This window comes from Diadema antillarum, unplaced genomic scaffold (assembly GCF_040938485.1).
Source record: "Diadema antillarum isolate AM-2024a unplaced genomic scaffold, OU_Dant_1.0 scf00000057, whole genome shotgun sequence".
Taxonomy (NCBI): domain Eukaryota; kingdom Metazoa; phylum Echinodermata; class Echinoidea; order Diadematoida; family Diadematidae; genus Diadema; species Diadema antillarum.
In genome coordinates this window covers 296,570-309,589 of record NW_027270946.1, presented here as the reverse complement: position 1 = coordinate 309,589, position 13,020 = coordinate 296,570, and positions in this window count along the sequence as shown.

The window sequence follows — 13,020 nt, the reverse complement described above, 5'->3', positions numbered from 1 at the left end:
AACGACTGCAGTCTCGTGACTACATTCCTCAATAATAGACGTGTCAACGTGTTTACATTATTGCACCGAGATGAAACCGTAAAAACCGAAATTAGATCAATATAAGTAAGGTAATTACTGTTATCACGTGAGATATTGATTGATTGATTGATCAAGAGATATAGATTCAGTCGCTAAATCACTGATTAATGGCTATTGTAATTAAGAATTTAATTTAAGATCTAATTTAGCTGATGTTATTCCGGAAACGGATATACCTTTTTCTACGTATTTAAGTCATCGCAATAATCAATCTTTGTTTTTTATGCCTGTATTAGAATCCGAAATTGTTGACATTGTAAATAATCTTAAAGCCAAAAAAAAAAGTACTGGTTATGATGGAATTTCTAATTATCTTCTGAAATATGTCATACATGAGATTGTTGTACCTCTCGCCCATATATTTAATTTGTCATTGCTGAACGGTATAGTGCCTACTAGGATGAAAATCACTAAAGTTATCCCGATATATAAAAAGGGCCGAGAGGACGAACTGGGAAATTATCGACCAATATAGTTATTAACCTCTTTTTCTAAATTACTTGAAAAGATTGTGTACACACGTGTATTCCGATTCTTAAATGACTGTAATGTAATAGATGAAAATCAATTTGGATTTCGTAAAAAGCATTCCACAATTCATGCTATTTTACTCATGATAGAGAAAATTATCAAAGCGATCGATGCCAAGTGTCATACAGTAGGTATCTTTCTTGACTACTCCAAGGCCTTTGACACAATCAACCATGAAATATTATTATACAAATTACAACACTATGGGATTCGTGGGAGGGCCTTGGAGCGGTTTAGAAGTTACCTTACTGGAAGAACTCAATTTGTTAGTTTGAATGGCCATGTGTCCAGTTCACAGCCTATAACTTGTGGGGTACCGCAAGGATCCCTTTTAGGTCCTGTATTGTTTATTCTTTATATGAATGACTTTCGCAGTTCGTCCTCTCTGCTCTATTTTCTACTTTTTGCCGATGACACCAGTATTTTTTATTCAAATCGAAACCCTCATGTTTTACTGAATACCGTAAATACTGAATTAAAATCAGTATCTAGGTGGATTCAGGCTAATAAATTGTCATTGAATTTGATCAAGACAAAATTTATGGTTTTTAGCAATATAATCAATATTTTACCGGGTAAGTTGGTTGTAAACGACGTAGAATTGAACCAGGTGGAATATATAAAATTCCTTGGTCTCTATATTGATTGTAAGTTGACATGGAAAGTTCATGTTGATTCTTTGCGTAAATTATTATCAAAAAATGTAGGTGTTGTGTATAAGTTAAAACAGTTTTTTCCTAAACATGTTCTGCATTCATTGTATTCTACACTATTTTTGCCTTATATAGGTTATGGAATCCTGGCATGGGGAAACTGCTGTACAACTAGACTTAATTCTTTATTATCGATACAGAAAAGAGCTATACGGATAATTAACTTCGCCACATTTTTCGAACACACTAATGTCTTATTCTTTTCCAGTAGAACACTTAAGATCCAGGATTTATATCATTTTAATATCGGGTCATTTATGTATCAATTAAACTCAGGTGGTCTCCCTGATGTGTTTTCTTCGATGTTTGTCAAAAATACTGAAGTTCATTCTTACCTTACTAGACAAAAAGATTCTTTTCATCTTTCTCCTGTACGAACCGTATCTGCTTTAAAAACAATAACCACTACAGGACCTAAATTTTGGAATGAGTTGGGTAGAGAAATAATCCAATCTCAGTCTCTTTATTCATTTAAACATAAACTTAAACTAGTTTTTCTGAATTCATATCTATAGCTATTCTTCAATCCTCCTCGATATTCTCTGTTCATACTTCACATTACTGACATTATCGATTATGTAACATGTGCCTCGCTCGTGATTTCTGTATTATCTCCTGAACTTCCTTTGTACACATTTGGTATCACTGCTATTGTACACTGCATCTGACTTGTACCTCGCTCGGGTGATCACGCAACACTCAAGAAGTCTGTGCCGCGGACATTGTTTTCATTGTTTTCTTTTTTCTTTTTCTTTTTACTTTTTGGCGTTTATATTTCTCCAATTCAGAAATTGTCATTCCTTTAATTACATACCCAAGTAAGAAATAATCTCACATCCGCATCTGGGAATCTACACCCTACAAGCAATGCTTCTATGTAGATTCCTCATATTTCACATGTTTTATTGTCTTATAAGCTGTACGTGACAATTCATCCAGGCTTTTGTATTGTGATGTTTATGTTTTATGTATTTGTTGAAATGTGGAATATGGAACAATAAAAAACAAACAAACAAACAAAAAAGAAAAGAAATTACCGGAATCTGTTTGCGCACACAGAAACCTGACTTTGCATCACCTGAGATGCGCTTATTGGCTTTGAAAATAAATACAATACTCACATTTGCATAAGAAACTGTCTATACTCACTAGTGATTTAAAGTGTCAAGTTGGAATACTTTGCTATGTGATTTCTATGTAATTTGACATAATAAAACAAAACTCTTTTATGTATAAATGGGGGAGGGGGTAGAAACGAATCAAGATAAAACTAACGATTTAAGGCCTAAATGTTGTTCATACATAGTCTATTCAAGATCATTATTACTGTTGTTCTTTCTTTCTTTCTTTTGTCGTTTCCGGATAAGAAATAAATTAGCGTTAACCCCAAAATCTGATGTTATAATTCCTTTATACATGCTGATATCTATTGGTGGCATTACTTGTTTCATTTGAACGATGAATTATCGAGCATAATATGAATATATTTAGGTTCATTCGTGACAATATTATGCGCAGAAATACTGTATGAGATTGGACCTATTTATAAAAAGGCAGTAGCCATTAAATTGTTTATTCCGATGACACTCATGTCTGACCATCACTGCCATTGCAGTACATTAATCATGAACAACACAGTGGCTTTCTTTGCAGGATGTATGCAACTACTACTTTAGTATGGGATCAAGTCTTCACCGGAAATCAGCAAAATAATAGACTTGGGGTGACAAGAAATTACTTGTATACGTTATTGAGACAACAGAGGTATACAAAGGTGTACATACCACAACATTGTATTAAATCATATGAACTGAAAGTTCTTCTCCTAAACGTAACTGTTCATCTGGAGATCATGTAAATTTCACATAAAGAGTTCATGATAACCATTCTATTTCAATTACAAACAAAAACGTGAATATTGTCGACGTTTGTAATCGCATCAAACTCTGGCACACAGGCGTAATTTGCGAAAGGTGCTTTTGGCTTGAGTCCTGAAACCCTTGTTGGTCAATAAATAGATGGCGCCGTTCCACCATCTCGTCGAGAGTTCAATGAACCCAGACACTATGAAGAGCTCCCGGTAAGGCGAGGATGCCAATCTGGGATAGATGACCAAAGTACCGAAGAGCCAAGTGCACATTCCTAGGTAGGAGCAGCCAGTGATGACGATAATGGTCCGGACTCCCCTCGTCATGTCGGGGGACGGTGATGCGTTCAGGGATGGGTCATTATGGGATCGAGGGGTGATGCGTCCAAGACTTCGAGCTTGACGACACGCTATGATGATGAGTCCCAAATTCGAGATGGTGACTATCGCCATGGTGAGACTGCAGAACAAGATGATGGGGAGAAAGATCCAGAAGAACACGTCATCGGCAAGATCATCGTCGGAGGTCTCTAATCCGCAAGTGCTTCTCAGAAGGTTTGTGCCCGGGAAACTCGGCAAGGGCCAGAGGCCACATGTTAGGAGGATCGGGATAACGAGAGCGAAGACAAGGGCCAAGGCGGCTCGCTTGAGGGTAGCGAATCGAAGATATTTCATCGGTCTTGTGATGGTGAGAAGCCTGTCGACGTTAATACAACAGAGAACGAAGAGCGTTTGACCGAAGAAAGAATAGTAGATCATCGGGAACAACATGCAGAAAAGGCCGCCCACCCCGTAGGATAGATCTATAGGCGTCAGCACGCTTATGTCCATGCAAAATCCAATGGTACCACCAATCACATCCACCACCGCTAGGGCCTTGTAAAAGAGCCGCGTGTTGTCGGGAAACGCCATTCCGTCACAGGCGCGCAACACATAAAATGTGAAGACATTGAAGGTGAGAATCAATATTTCGGACAGACTGAACAGAGCCATGCCTGTTACCTGAACACTTATTGGATATCTCACTAATACGAAGGGGCTTATTTGCTGAGACGAGTTCGTAGACATTGTATCGACTTACAAACAGTCCTTAGAGTTCTCCGTTGCTATTTGACGGGATGAAACCAACCTTTACCAATAATAAATGGCTGGATTTTCAGAACTTGAGGCGTTACAGCTCTACAAGATGATGGGTCGAGCTCACTGTGTGTCTGACGTTCAGAACAAGGTCCCGCAGTCGAGTAATGCTTATAGGCCTAACAGTTAACGGGCACGAAAGTAGACTTATAAAAGGTTACAATATCAGCATTGCTGTATAGGTCTGATGTAAGTTTGCACGTTATAAGCCAGCAAAAATCATCATGTTAATTTCATCCTTTCTTTAGACTTTAGAACTAACACATTGTTATTCTTAGTTCAGCAATATGTCTTCAGGGTGACCAACATAAACCACAGAAGCAGCAATTACTCACGGCATAGAGTTCCTATCCGTTACCAATGTCCGTCACCGATGTCGCGATAAAAACCTTTCTAATAAAGTACTCATTAAGCGCTCTGTCCACTCCAAACCTGCTTTAACAATAGCAGACAATAATGTTCGTCCGGCGTTAAACAATGGAAGACAATAATGTGCGTCCGACGGAGTCCTCCGGTAGTGTGCCTAACACCATTATGCAAACGCTGCCCCATCATTTAACATTAATATGGACAGCAAACAGGCGAGGATCTTTCCACCTAAGCATAGGCCTATAAAGAGGAACAAAATTGGATGGAAAAAGAGGGATATGGGGGGGGGGGGCGAAATAGAGATAAGACAGAAACTGAGATACAGTCTATAAGCAATTACATTTTGAGTAGATGGTTGACGAAAGATACCTGAATGCGTGGCGGGACAATTGGTTTCGTTTATATTGTACATAGTAATGTAACTACATGCACTCTACGAAGCCTCGTTTAATATTCAAGTTCTTTTCTTTAAGTGTCAGGGTTGGCCGTCAAACTTGTTTCAGGCGTTTCGTATATAGTGCCAAACGATGTGATTACAGTAAGCGCTAATTGGAATATTTGCTACGAATTCAATGACCGAAGTTAGTCATAACAGCTTGACTTGGGAAAAATTATGATTGTGTCAACATGAAACATTCATCTTATTGTCTTAGAAGAAGTGACAATGCATACTACTGGTATATAGCTATTGGATTGGTGCGATTTTTATTACGTATTTTGCACTTTCATCGGATCCATTCTGGCTTGCTTTTGTACTAACACTTGAGAAAAATACCCTCGTGGTGACTTGCTGCAAACCTAGCTTTTCATACCAATGACGATCTTATAGGGTACCGTGAATGTAGTGAACCGTCCTATCCATACACATCCAGTATGGATGAATGAAACTTCTGGATTGATTTTACATCCACAATTCGTTTCATTTTAGAACATTTTCCGCGATGTATAGCGCTGAGCACAATAATGAAGGTTGTACGCGAAGATCATGTTGCATTTACAAAGATTTGTGAATCACAGAATATAGCACACTCACACAGAATGCAGCCAAATGAGAATCACAAAGATGTGTTCGAGAAGAGTAGTCAGTGCTTGTGGAATATTGTCAGACATTACAATATGACCGAAGCCCCAGCGGTAAGCATCCCTTAAGAAAAAAAAAAAACTAAACTCCGCAAAAAAGTGGAAATCTGAGTTTGAGCTATTGTTCCCCCCTTTTCGTATGAATAATCGATATATGCATGGTACCATCAGAAAGTTTATTTGGTTTTCCTTAAAACGAAACCCTCCTTGTTTGATTTTGGGAAAGAAAATATTTTAAAATATGCGATTTGACCTAAACTGAAAAGTTTCAAAATGAACACTTATCTAAATAGATATTTATTTATTTATTTATTGAATATTTTCTATATTTACATATATATTACATTCTCTCTTTTTTTGAGTTATGCCTTTTGTTCTTAGCTGGTCGGCTATGAATGCCAATATCAATAGAATTCGGAATTTAACATTTAAGCTTGTAGTGGTATACCATGCCAGACAAGGTTGATATCTCATTTTGTTCTTGGTTGTTCTTTCATACGACGTGTAACCACTGTTCAAAAGGCCCGGGAAAAGGTCAAATCAAAACTTGTACGATGATTCTGAAAGATGTTGCTGAGAGTCTACGTGTAAATCCCGCATGGGACCATCACCAAAATATGGAAACAAAAATTCCCAGTAATCGGAGATGTCAAGGACCGACCCAGGAGCGGAAGTCCGAAGATCACAACTGAACAGCAACCCAGTCACATCAGGGAGCTAGCTTTGCAGGATCGCAGGGAAGCGTCACAGAGTAGAAGTGTTGTTAAAAGGTACTATACAAAAGGCTATCTGATCAGACTGTGAGCAACCATTCCGCCATGCTGCCCATCTCCAGAATCACAGAATCCAGCACTGACTGCCAATAGAAGCACGCCCACATTCGTTGCTGCGGCAAACATCCCTACTCGAATATTGTCACTGAAATAATGATAATGAAAAACCCACTGATGAAATCAAATAAAAAGTAAAAATGCAGACGCACGTAGACTCTTTTGGTTTGAAGTCTTGCTCAATGAAGACAACCCTTATACGCGCTATGTTCGTCCTTGTGAGAAGAAGAGAAAATAATGAAGCCCCTATACGTTCCTTTAACATAGGATAGGTAGCCATCTCGTTTCGACGGACCCTGAGGCACATGCTCACGCACAAGTGTGCAGATTACACATTTATACAATCAAACCTGCCCTAGCGACCGCCTGTCTATAGCGGCCACCAGGCGTGTGCGGCTAGCCGGCTACTGACCCCTCCCCCCCCCCCCCCCCCCCAGAAAATTCATGTTAAACACCCTCTGTGTAACAGCCACCAAACTTGTCTCCCACGGTACATTTTAGCCTTACTATAACGGCCACAGACCAATACGAAGCCTCAGCCTAGCCGATAATTCAGCGTTTTTTGTTTTTTGTTTTTTGTTTTTGTTTTGTGTGTGTGTGTGTGTGTGTGTGTGTGTGTGTGTGTGTGTGTGTGTGTGTGTGTGTGTTGTGTGCGTGTTTTGTGCAACAAGTAATTGATCAATTTCGGAATTGTCAAGTGAATGCATGAAACACACGTGTGTATACGTATATACGCATACGCACATGTCTATAAGGCGTACTTCTAGAAGTATACAACGATGATACATGTAGCCTACATAGGCAATGCACACAAAATATCGGATAACCTGTCTACAATGGCAACCTGTTAATAATTGCCACTTTTCACCTCTCTCTTAGGGTCGTCATAGACAGATTTGACTGTAATCAGCCAGGTAATTCATCCATTGCACAAGATATAGGGTCTAATCAGTTCACAACGTATGGTGAAAGTCGAGAATACGTGTATCAGATTATGTTACTTCCCTATTTGGATTCACTTCCTGTCTTTATGAGCCCACCTCGTTGATTTATTCGTCACTGAAGGAAGTGGTTGATTAAAAAAAAATCAACAACAACAAAAACAAAACAAAACTAAACTAAAACGTGCCGTTGCTGTGTTGCATGCATACGTAGCAATACAAAGGGTATTAAGTGAGGTTTGGAAAAGAGAGAAATGCCGGAAAAATATGCGTAGCATATATGCACACAATACTCACTCAAAATATTAGCGAGCTTTACATTTGCGGCGCGAGCGCTATGACGCCGCAGCCTCCCGGGTTGGACGGCTGTCTCGCGCATTTGCAGAACACTATTTTTGCCTAATTAGCGTCGTCCTAGCGTTCGCGTCGCAAATCTAAAGCTCGCTATTATATACACACCGCATAGACGAATGCGCTAATGTGTAATATTACTAAGTATTATAATGTTATGCACTGAGAGATACAAATATCATGGGCAATCAACAACGCATTCAAATACAGAGACAAATTCGAAATCCCTCAAATTGCACACTCACAGACAGACAGGTAGTCAAGAACTTCCTACAAATATACCACGAGACAGACACCCACGAGCACACGTACAGACAGACGGATCAACCGCAAGCAATTAAGTAGTACATCAAAATCAATACAGCTTATTTGTGGTACTGAGCATGCGTACTTCCACGCCTTTCATCTGGTAGTATAGGCTTACCTCCTACCCGCGTTCTGCAGTTAATATCCACTTAATCATAATACTCTCTCGAGGTTAATGGTGACGGACTTTTCGATCGGTTATCGTGGTTGGTAATTGATATTTAATGGTCCGATGATGTATAAATAGTCGTTGCCATAAACTTACAATGGCAATCACTCGGTCATACCTGCTCGCTGTACTTTTTTGTTGTTGACATAAGCTTATTTTCAGATTTTTCCCCCAGTGAACAACGTGAATTTTCTAAGAGGATATTGATGAGAATTGATAGTCAGCAGGGTCAGCAGGCTTTCGTGGTACTACCAGGACCAAAATAAAATGCGGAAGGATGAGATGATGTTTTGAAACTAGGGTGTTAGATCTTCTGGCTCTGGTGCAGTAACTATTATGTAGTTTATAGTGGGCGTATATATATCGAGAGAACAAATAGTTAGAGTTACGGGGAAACACAGTCACGAAGACGGACGAGACATATGGATGTATGTCCTATCAAAAACAATTCAAGATATTGGGGATTTTAGAACAGAGAGGGGTGTTGTGAAAGGAACAGAAATAGCAGAATCAAATACAGAAAAGGAGGGGTTGAGAGACTTACGTATTAAAGGACTGGTATAGTTTTGGTTGAGATGGGACTTCAGATTTCCAATTTGTGTGTGTGTGTGTGTGTGTGTGTGTGTGTGTGTGTGTGTGTGTGTGTGTGAGATGATGAGAAACCTCTTATGAAGTATTAAAGAGCAATTATACAATTCTAAGAGAAATTCAAAGTTCATTTGATGAACATTGGTGGAAGTGGCTGAGATATCCAAAAATATAATTTTGGATATAATTGCTATAATAAACGGTTAAATAAATCTTTAATTAGAACCACTTTGTTTTACTTTTTTTGATATCTCAGCCATTTCAAAATAGATTTTCATCAAATAAACCTTGACTTGCTCTTTTCATTGTATGCTCTTTAACATTTCACAAGAGGTTTCTCTTTATCTCGCAAAAAGTTAAAATTTGAATCACCCGTCTCAAACAACCACCATCCCTTTAAGAGAGAGAGAGAGAGAGAGAGAGAGAGAGAGAGAGAGACAGACAGACAGAAGGGATAGAATGATAGAGGGAGGAGTAAAATGATACTGCTGCTTTTATTTAAGATAAATCATGTAAAAATATATAACTTAAGGGATATCACAATCATAATTATGCATCTATTCCAACATATCTATGAGAACTATACGAGATTACGCACTATAAAAATATTCCTTTAGTTTCGGAGTGATAATTGTAAGGAAAACAAACTGTACATCATTAGATGGGATTCTTGGGACAGTTCATCTAATAACACTGTGTGAGACGGATCCAAGGGAAATTGCGTGAATCAAACCACCATTGTAAACATACTGAATGAAAGAATGGAGGAAAATGAAAATAAACAAGACTCACCCTCTCAATGTATAACTTGTGTGACAAGAATGATTAGGTACACATAGGCGTATCAATGTTGTATGGGCGCTTGTGAGTAGGCAGCTATATATTTATACGGTGCACATGTGTTTGTATACATTGTAATAAAAGATGAACGTGTGGGTGTGCATTATGGGTCACTGTACATTATCATCGTTAGGTGTGTGCTTAGAGCGAAATTTGTTTCACAGGTCAAGTTGTAATGTCATATTGTCGTGTTCCGACATGCTGTCTGACAAGAATCAACCATTTTAGTCCTGTAAATTAGGAGCACTTCTCAAGTAAGTCTTTACCCAATGAGACCAACTCTTTGTGATTATGATGTGTGCAAATACGCGCAGTGGTAAGTGTGCGCATGTGATACAGTTTTTTTACTTTTGTTGTTGTTGTTGTTGTTGTTGTATGTATACCTTTGTTATGATAACCACTCGAAGAGAGTTTATTTTGTACTCCTGCGGTCAAGCAGAAATAATAATTATGGTTTCTGAAATGTTGTACCAACAGCTATATGCATGGTTTTCCATATAACGAGCTGCAGCTCAGTCAATGCTTGTGGTGGTGGTGGGGGGGGGGGGGGGGGGGGGGGGGGGGGAGACAATAATGAGCAATAATGTAATAAATTGCGGATTATGGTTAATTACGGATTACGGATCTATGTATGAAATATTCTGTAACGAAAGGTGTTTTAAAATTTGTAGTTATCAATATTTGTTTGGAAATAGCTGATTTTTTTTAATATTTTGAGTGCATATGCTCACCATGAGACGATGATATAGTTTGTGTTTTGATTGAATGTTTAGTTCCTTGTAACATTTTACGTATCCGTTCGATGTAATGTAATTCTTTTTCAAATGCTGTTAAGATGTGTCCATAGTGAACATGTGACTAAATCAAATCTCTATACTTTTTATACATAACTTGGACAAATAAAGAAATCAAATCAAATCAACTGAAATCATTACTGAAGTTATATTCTAAATTCGTCTTAATGACAGGACCAATTTGAAGTATAAACTAGGTAAAGCTACGAAATCTTTATAGCTCTATAGACATAGTCTTCACAAGGTGAATTTATATTGAGTGTCACATTATTCAATCTCTGTGTGTGGGATCTTTCTGTTTGTGTGTTTGTTTGTCTGTCTGTCTGTCTGTCTGTCTTTCTTTTCTTTTCCTTTTTAATCTTACAGGGCGGGAGATTTCAAATCTCCAGTTCACATACGTAGTAATATTTGGGAGATGTTAAAGGTTTTCCAGATGACAACAGGAATTAGAATGACTTGTCGAACAATTGATTTCGAATCACAATAAATGCCGCAGTCGGATGCATGCGCATTAGATGTGAATAACATTGAAAAAAAAACTATTGTATAATCAAAGCTATGTACAATCAATATTTTGGATATGTAAACGTTCGGCGTTTAGTGACTGACGTAGCTAGCGAGTGGAGATGATTTGATGATGTCATGTACATATGATATCAAAAATATCTTGAACACAACAATATCCATCAATCCTTGCTGGATACCGCTTTGGGTCTATCAAAATTAATCATGTGACTGAAACGGTACACTCGTTTGCCAGTATCACTGATTACAGATCATTTAATCCATGAAAGTGATAAGGCATGAAAACCGCACATTTCTACAAATTGTTAATCAGCATAAGCATTGTAGTAAATAATAGAGTCAATTGTTGCCAATACAGGCCCTTGACTGCATGATAACGTTCTTTATTATAAGCAAAATATTCTCTTCTTTTCCACTTAGTTAGATACTTATACAGCTAATTGGACGGTGGCGTAACATATTCAAGCCAAAAATGGATGGGACTGACTACATTTCTGGAAAACATATATGGAACATAGTACTGAGTATATGCATCTGAAAAAGATTTGATATACTAGAAAAGTCTGTAATATAATCTTCTACGACGAAATCTTTGGGATGCTGCACGGGCAGAAATGAAACGGACCTGTATAGAAAATACGTCTACCGTATAACTGGAATCATGCGTCTTTTAGCAACTGGAATATAGCATTTAATAACAGCAACTGTTTTGAAACTCATAAATATATCGGATTGGCAGAGTTCACACTGTGGTGCTGCGTTGACTCCTCTCACGAATCGGTGTGGACTAGGTCTCTTGAAGAAATCTGTTCGATGCACAGAGCCGGATTGTCCACAAGACGCATACCCATTAAAAAAAAAAAGAATTAAGTGGTAGGACCGTTCATTGACACCGGACCTGAGGATCGTTCATGAAAAGTATAACCAAAAGTAACCAAAACAGTTAAAAGCTACAGAAACCCACACGTTGGTGGCGTCAATATTCGGCACACAAATCGGATGCCAAAAATCCCGAACATCACCGCCAAAAGCACCAACAACAATGAACACTGTGTAGTAATCCTGTTTGATATATAAATGAGCTTTCGTTCCATAATAGCATAATAGCATGACCAGTTTAAACCCGCCGATTATAATCCATCCTACCAATACTGCACACACACACACACACACAAACACACACACACACACACACACACACACACACACACACACACACACACACACACACACACACACACACACACACACACATTATACAGATAGATAACATGCTCTAGTTGCTTCAAATGGGTCCCGGCGGCGTTGATTGTTAAACATGTGCATGCATACGCATTGTCTTTGTTCTTTGTTTTATTGTGTACAATAATGTACTTCTTATTTCTTGTGCCGAAAAAAAAAAATCAATTGAATTTAATAGAAAGATACTAGTAGAAAGACTGATTGATAGATAGATATTCAAATATCGACTGCTGTGTTGGAAGGGCACGGTAAACCTTGTTACTCAGAGGTGTTTTCTCAATAGTGCCCTTCGAGTTCGTCTCATCAAAGGCATCAAGAAATGTCTAAGGGCAATTTTGATAGTTTTAACCGTGACCCGAAAAAGAAAGCTATACATATACTGTTTACATACCGCGTCCCACAAAGATATTAGTACCAAACTAAGGTCACAGAAACTACATCAGGTATAATTTCACAACCCGCAAATATATATACGAGCGCAAGAGATACTTATGCACATCTTCAAAAACTATTTACTGGCTGACTGTCGGGCAGTGTAGCGAAATCTAGTGACTGCACATTTTTGTTCGATCAGAATCGAGGATTCATCAAAATGAGGTATATGTGTACGTGTATCTTATATACAATGTATATTGTATAGGGCCTATATGTCTATG